General features: G+C 43.7%; 1 pseudogene; it reads left to right on the top strand.

Annotated features, from left to right (window-relative positions):
• Positions 1 to 1,303: 1,303 nt before the first annotated feature.
• On the top strand, positions 1,304 to 2,091 carry LOC120852245 (annotated as a pseudogene).
• The last annotated feature ends 5,782 nt before the right edge of the window (positions 2,092 to 7,873 follow it).

Genomic DNA, 7,873 nt, shown 5'->3' with positions numbered 1-7,873 from the left:
CAGTTCATTCTCTCCCTGAATTCCAGTTCCTGGCACAGATAAACCCCTGGGAAGCATTTACTGAAACTTTCCAGGCTTTTCTCAGCGTGAACACTTTACACTTCGGCAGTAAACTAGAGTGCCAGAGTAAGGGAAAGGAGTTGTCAGAGCCACACTGTTGCATGCTGCCAAGGAGTTCAGGGCGGGAGGTAGTGGGACAGGATGAGGTTTCTCATCCCGTCCAACCCGAGCAGAGACGAGGCCCCTCATCTGAGCCTGCCGCCGTCCCCCCAGGCCAGCAGTATTCCCGCTCACCGGTCTACCTTCGGGAGCCCTAAAAGGTCATCCTGGATTTCTGCTTTCTCATTTTAGTTCACGTCTCTGCTTCTGTCCCCGTCATTCACTATGAGGACCTCACCTCTGAGACCCGCCCCCCCATGGCCAACCCCCACAGTTTACAAAAGGGGAAATAGGGTCAAGGAGAAAAGGACCACGGCTCAAGGTCACAGCCTGCAGGTCTGGTGGGAACACACTTAGGAATCCTGACTCATAACAGGGGGCTTTGTCCCATCCACTGATCTCAGCCAGAAAGAAATGGTCTACTTGCCACTGCTGAGGGCTTATGCCGAGGGCCCTTCCCTGGGTCCTGGATGATGTGACTGGCTAACACATAAACCTCCCTGTACTCCAGGTTTCATTTGAAGTGCTGTACACACATTCATTTAAAAAAATTAACTCAGCACTGGGACTTCCTTGGTCGTCCAGTGGCTAAGGCTCTGCACTCCCAATGCAGGGAGACTGGGTTAAATCCCTGGTTGGGGGAACTAGATCCCACATGCCACAGCTAAAGATTTTTTTCATGCCACAATGAAGATGGAAGATCCTGTGTGCCACAAAACCCACAGCAGCCAAATAAGTAATAAAAATAAAATAAACAAAAATTTTTGAAAAACTCAGCACCCTATGAAATATATTTTCTATTTTATAGATGAAGAAACTGAGGACCAGAGAGGTTAAGTAATCTGTCCAAGGCCACACAGTGACAGAGACGAGATTCAAAGCCAGGCAATGTGGTTCCCAAAGCCATGTTTTTAACTTCTGGATCATCCTTTCCTCTCAGAATAACAAACTATTGTTGGGTGAATACAGCCCAGACAGTATTTCCTTAGGCCCAGACATGCCTGTCCTAGAACGGTGAAAACTTCAATGGGAATCTTCCTCCCCAAAGAGGCAAGCAGGACAGTGCTCTTAACAGACACTAAGAACAGCTCTCAACTCAAAGCGCCCAGTGTTTGTGTCACAGTATGAGACATAACGGCATTTGATGGAAGACTCCCAGGCAGACAGTGGTCTTTTTGGATCCATTACTTTGCATTTGCATCAGATTGAGTCACCTCCCATCTCAGGGCTCCCCAAGGCTTTGAACACTTTTTCAGTAATCCTTACAGAAAGACACCTTCTTCTGAGAAATGCAGTATGGTTACACAGTGCAATGGATCTCTTGGGAAACACCAGAATTATCAGTGAAGAAGATATTAAATGACGCAAGGGCTACTTTGAAGCACTTTGCTATGGCTAGATAGTAAAACTCCTAGAACTAGTTCTTATCTCTGTAACAGAGTGTTCCTTTAGTGCAATGAGAACACATAAAACCCACAATTCATGCAGGACACATCCTGAAGTTCTTTTTTTTTTCATCCTGAAGTTCTTAAAAGAGAAGGAACCTGAAGATGCCTTCTGTGTTGTGAGAGTAAGTGGTAGATCTTTATCCAAGAGGCTCTTAGCGTTTTGTCTTTGGACAGGCCTCTTTGACAGCTGGTATGGGCAAGCTTTGCCAGGTATGGCAGTGATTTTATATCTCTATGAAGGCAAAGTGAAGAAGCTGCAGAAAATACTTTCCAAGGGGCTTTTTGGTTTTTGATAACTATTACCCTCCTGGAGTGATGTTTTGCTGCTACAATCCTGTAAGACTTTAACCCATGAGATTGGACACATATTTAGACTTCAACCTGCCTAATGCAAGGCTCCAGCCACTTGGAAGAAGCTGCCCAGAGACCCCCCACCTTTTCCCTGTTTATGCAGGTTGCAGAGTGGTACTCTTCAGTATTATAGAAAGACACACAGTGGGTTGATGATGAATCCACCAACATACCTGGGATTACTCTGAAATACAGTCACGAGGATAATGTGAATTTGCTGGGAATTCCCTGACTGTTCAGCAGTTAGGACTCTGTGCTTTCACTGCTGAGGGCCCAAGTTCAATCCCTGGTCAAGGAACTAAGATCCCACAAGTGGCACAGTGTGGGGAAAAAAAAAAGAAGGTGAATTTGCCAAAACCAGTGGAAACATTTAAAGAATGGAAAGAATATTCTTGTGATAACCTATAGTGGAAAAGAATCTGAAATACAATCATATATATATATATATAGCTGAATACTTTGCTGTACACCTATAACTAACACAACATTGTAAATCAACTATATTTCAGTAAAAAAAAAAAAAGGAATGGAAAAAGTGAATAATAAAATGCCTTGCTATTCTGCAAAAATAGGAACCTCCAATTAGGAGTAATTAAAACAAATACTTGCATATTAAAAAAAAGATTTATGTGCAATATTTCATTTAATCCTCATCACAGCTCTATGAAGAAGAACATACTCTTTTTCAAATTTATTTTAATTGGAGGCTAATTACTTTACAATATTGTGGTGGTTTTTGCCATATATTCACATGAATCAGCCATGGGTGTACATGTGTTCTCCATCCTGACCCACCCTCCCACCTCCCTCCTCATCCCATCCCTCAGGGTCATCCCAGTGCACCAACCCTGAGCACCCTGTCTTATGCATCAACCTGGACTGGCGAGCTATTTCACATATGATAATATACAGAACATACTCTTATTGAACCTATTTTGTAAGCCTCTCTGAGGCTTTGAGAAGGTGGGTAAACTGATGAAGGTCACTCAGCTGATGGAGTTAACAATGAAGGGGACTAGAACATGCCACCGAAAACATACCACTTTCACATGAGGATCACTTTGTGCTGAAGACAATTACAAAACAGCAAATGAAAAAAAAAAGCCATTTTCCCTTCCCCACCTGGCTGAGAGCATGATATTAATTTTCGTTTGTAAAGGTGTCTCCCTCCTCAGTGCCAGGAAAGAGAAAGATAACTCTTGGACTCTTAATCACCAAAGACAACTCTAGACTCTTAGCAGGACAGGGATGGCATTAAGAGGAATCTCTGAAACAAACCTTACTAAACCTTACCTTCATCTGCTATTAGCTTTCTCCCATATATTTACCTTCCCACAGTTTGCCACCCTGAAAAGCCTAAACTCCTTTTCTTTCGTCTAATCACTTCTCTACAAATTTATTGTTCTTTATTAAGATGCGATATAAGGGGCTTCTCTTGTGATCCACCGGTTAAGAATCTGCCAGCCAGTGCAGGGGACACGGGTTTGATCTCTGGTCCAGAAAGATCCCACATGTCATGGAGCGACTGAGCCTGTGCATCATAAGTATGGAGCCCAAGGGCCCTGGAGCCCATGTTCCGCAACAAGAGAAGCCACTGAAATGAGAAGCCCATGCCCTGCAATGAAGAGTAGCCCCCACTTGTCACAACTAGAGAAAGCCTGTGCACAGCAACGATGACCCAGCACAGACAAAAATAACTAAATGAATCTTAAAAAAAGATGCTGTATAAGTCTCAAGTTCTTTTTTCTTTTTTCTGGCTGCCCTTCTTGGCTTACAGGATCTTAACCTGGGCCCTGCAGTAAATGTGCTGAGTCCTAACCACTGGATCACCAGGGAATTTCCAAGCTCAAAATTCTAACCATCCCTTTGAATTAGTCATCACTGAGTTTCTCCCATGTATATGCATACTGCATGTATTAATCAACTCTGTTTTTCTCTTGTTAAATTTTCTTTTGTCAGTTTTATTTCCAGGGCTATAGCTACAGAACCTAGGAGGGTAGAGAAAAAATTATTACCTTCTCCTACAGGACTTAACCCAGGTCCTCCCTTATCCTTTAAATCATCTCTTGATTACTTATAATAGCTAATACAAGTGTTATGCGAATAGTTGCTGGCATGCAGCAAATTCAAGTTTTGCTTTTTAGAAATTTCTGAAATTATCTTTCCTCGAATATTTTTGATTCCAGTTGGTTGAATCCATGGATGTGGAACCCACAAAGACAGAGGGCCAACTGTATGTAATAGGCCCGTTTCCTTTCTCCTGAGCAAAAGAAATAATAATGATAATATAACAAGAAAACTGCAGGTCCATGAATGGGCATTGAGAATGGCTGTTGGGTCCTTTCCTTTGCTGCTACAGGAAACCATCAGAGGGGAAAAACACCAGTCTGTTTCTGGGAATTTTGATGGTTTTATGGTTTCTGGACATACTGAGGCCTAGGCAGTGGCCACAACAGTTTCTCAGGTGAGAGGAGACAGAAGGGAATTGCTACAGAAAATGGAATGATCCCGGACTAATGATGTCTAAGTGATCATGCTGGTTGTACCCATATGTCTTACACTTTCAACAGCAGCAGATCTGTCCACGGCTCCACTTCTCAAAGCAGTGGAACATGTCCCAGGCCTGAGAAACTCCTGTTAGGATCCTGCCCAAACTCTCCAGAATTCAATGACTGCTCTTTGTACCCAGGGAGTGCTTCAGAGAGACTGAGATTCTCTGAAGTAGGTATATTACTAAAACTAGATGATGACTATAGCATCATAATTTCTTTCTACTTTTACCTAAAATTATACCTGGGTCCTGCTGGGGAAGAAAATGGGCTACAAAAGGCAGTCAAAAACATCTTCACGATAACCAATCTTCTAAAGGCACATATATTTACAGGAATTTTGTAATTCCTGTAAAACTTCTAATTATTTTGATTTCACTACAGAGCAGCTGGGATTTGCTGCAACAACCTACAAGTCCAGAGGAAGCAACAAGGAACAAATGGAGACACCGACACAGAATGGATGTTCCCTGCTCCCAATCTCAAAGTAGGGGACTGTTCCCAGACACTCAGAACTCATTTCCTGGCTCATTGCAGAGGCTTTCAGGATGCAGGAGCCTACAGGTGAATCACCCCTGATGACATGAGGGGGTGGGAGTGGTATTTGGCAAGAGGACAGAAGCTGGAGTCCAAAAGAGGCTGCAAACAGGAATTAGAATTTTTACTAAGTCAGGAAAATGGAAGGGAGGAAGGCAGGAAAATGTACCAGGAAAGGGACCTAATACCCTAAGGAGTTCTTAATGCTGCCCTGGGGCAGAGTCACCTGCCTGCCTTTCCTGCTTCCTCTCACTACTGAGTTTTAAGGTCTAACAACTAAATGATTTATAATCCTGTTCCGCACCAAGATGAGCCTTGTCTCCCTGTTTTGCTCACACAGTTGCCACCCCCTGGAATGCCTTTCTTTTCCCACATCTCTTTAGCTGGCTGACACCCACCTACTCCACAAGACACAGCACAGGTGGTCCTTCTTCCAGGAAATCTTCCTGTCCCAAGCCCATCTTTTGTCTCTCCGCAGTATTACCCAAGCACAGATCACTCACTAAATTGCCCACCTTGGATTACAGTTGTCTGTCAGTGGTCATACCTATGGATAGATGAGTGCTCAAGCAGCCCTAAGTGTTCTTATCTTTGTATCCCAGTGCCTGGCACATATTAGGCACTAAATATAAGCTGGGTGCATTAGCATTGATAAACAGAGAAGGAATGATACGGACAAAAACACGGTGGCAGCAACTACTTTCCCAGATGAAATGGAGCAGAGTTAGAAGAAGTCACAACTCTGGACCAGGGTGAGAGGGTCCAGTCTGGCGCATCTGCTGTGGTTTGCTCTCCTAAACAAAAGCTACAAGGTCACCAAAGCTGGTGGCTCAGTAGTAAAGAACCCACCTGCCAGTGCAGGAGACACGGGAGACAAGGGTTCCATCCCTGGGTCGGGAAGATCCCCTGGAGGAGGAAATGCCTACCCGCTCCAGTATTCTTGCCGGGACACTCCCATGGACAAAGGAGCCTGGTAGGCTACAGTCCATAGGGTCGCAGAGAGTTGGACCCCACTGAGAGAGCATGCAGGTGCACCGAACAATAACAATGTGATAAAAGCCCCTTTCTCTTCTTACATCCTCAAGCAAATAGAGCTGGAGTGGGGGGGCCTTCATGTTGATCTCACTCAGGCTGGGTCATTCAGGAAATGTGGAAGGGAGAGCCCTGAGGGGTTTAGGGATTTGCCCTGGTCCCACCGGAAGTCAGTGGTGTCAGGGAGGAAATATTCCCTTTTTCTTCTACCCATCTTAGGTTCATTGTTTTGTGGTCTTGCAAATTAGACTGACAAAAGATAGAGTCACAAGAGGAAATGAGCAGTTTATTAACACATCACTTGAGAGAAACCACAATGATGAGTAACTCAAAGCGTGGTTAGAACTGGGCTTATGTTGCATCATAACCAAGGAATAATAAATTTATAGAGAAGTGACAGAGAAAAAAAGACTTTTTGAGTGTCTAGGCATGGAAAATTTGAGGAAGGTAAATATACGAGGGAACTAATAGAAGACAAGGGCTTGTTAGTAAAGTTTATTCTGTCAGTTTCTCCGGTGCCACCTCTGGGATGATAAAGGTCTAGAGTTACCCCCCATGGCTAACTTCTGTTCTTCCTAGTAGAGATGGGAGGGGAACATCTCTGCAACTGCTTTTAGGCAAATAGGGGGAGGGCAGAGCTTTTCTTGTATCTGGTTCTTCTTAAATGCCATGAGTTCAAACAATCTTTATGCCAAAGTAGCATATTTCGGGGTGGCATAATCTGCTCCCCATCTGCAGCAACACTGGGACTACACTGCAAGTCTCCCAATTTCCCAGTCCTGTACAGCACTCCTGCATCATTTCTTCCAGGGACCATGAATAGACTAACTACTACCTGGGGACAAGAGCCATCTATCCCATGAATGAGCACCAGAGGAAAGGAGCTGCAATTTAAAAGCAAACTCCTGTCTAGAGAGGTGGGAGGGATGACAGCTGGGAGCTGCTGTCTCTCTGGAACTGGGTGGGAAGGCAGAGCATAGGTCAGCTCTGTCCAGTAGAAATGTGATTGAAGCCACAGGAAGATTTTAAATTTTTCTGGTGGACACTTTTTAAAAAGTAAAAGGAAGCATGGGAATTTATTTTTAATAACATTTTAAATTCAATATATCTAAAATATTTCAACGTGTGATCAGTATAAAAAATATTTTGGAGATATTTCACATGCTTTTTTTTTTCCCCTCAGTAAGTCTTTCAAGTTTAATGTATATTTTACACATAGAGCAAACTGATACTGGACTAGCCATATTTCAAGTGCTCAGTACGTGGTGAGTGGCCATATTAGACAGTGTAGAAATAGTGGTAGGCTATTCACTGCCCTATTTAGTAATATCAGCACTACTGGCCTGATATAGTGTCTGAAATTCTACCACGCGCCACTCTTACAGACAGAAGCATTATCTTCAGAAGGCTCCGGACACCTGCATATGTGCCCTCCGGGAGGGATAAAACATTGATCTAGGAGACTACATCATTGACACCACCTACTTGGACACATAAATTCTTCAAGGCAAAGGAAGGGCTGCTAAGACTTTTTACTCCCTAGCCTCGGTTATCTAAGAAGGACAAGAGCCTTACATGAAATGCTTTACTTTTAAATTCCATAAGCCTAATTGACTGCTTTGAAAGCTCCATGCTTCTAAGGTTCAGTAAAAAAATTTTCCTCTGCCCTCTTAAGGACCTCAGTGAAGCAGTCTTGGACTTTCAGCCTGGACTTCTGCAGAATTACAATACCGCAAATCCCACCTTCCTTTCTGGACCCTTTCCCCCCTCTAACTCCCCAAATCTTACCCCATCCCC

This window comes from Oryx dammah, unplaced genomic scaffold (genome assembly GCF_014754425.2).
Source record: "Oryx dammah isolate SB20612 unplaced genomic scaffold, SCBI_Odam_1.1 HiC_scaffold_25, whole genome shotgun sequence".
In the NCBI taxonomy this organism is placed as follows: domain Eukaryota; kingdom Metazoa; phylum Chordata; class Mammalia; order Artiodactyla; family Bovidae; genus Oryx; species Oryx dammah.
Note: the sequence above shows the minus strand (reverse complement) of the source record. Positions and strands in the feature narration are given on the sequence as shown.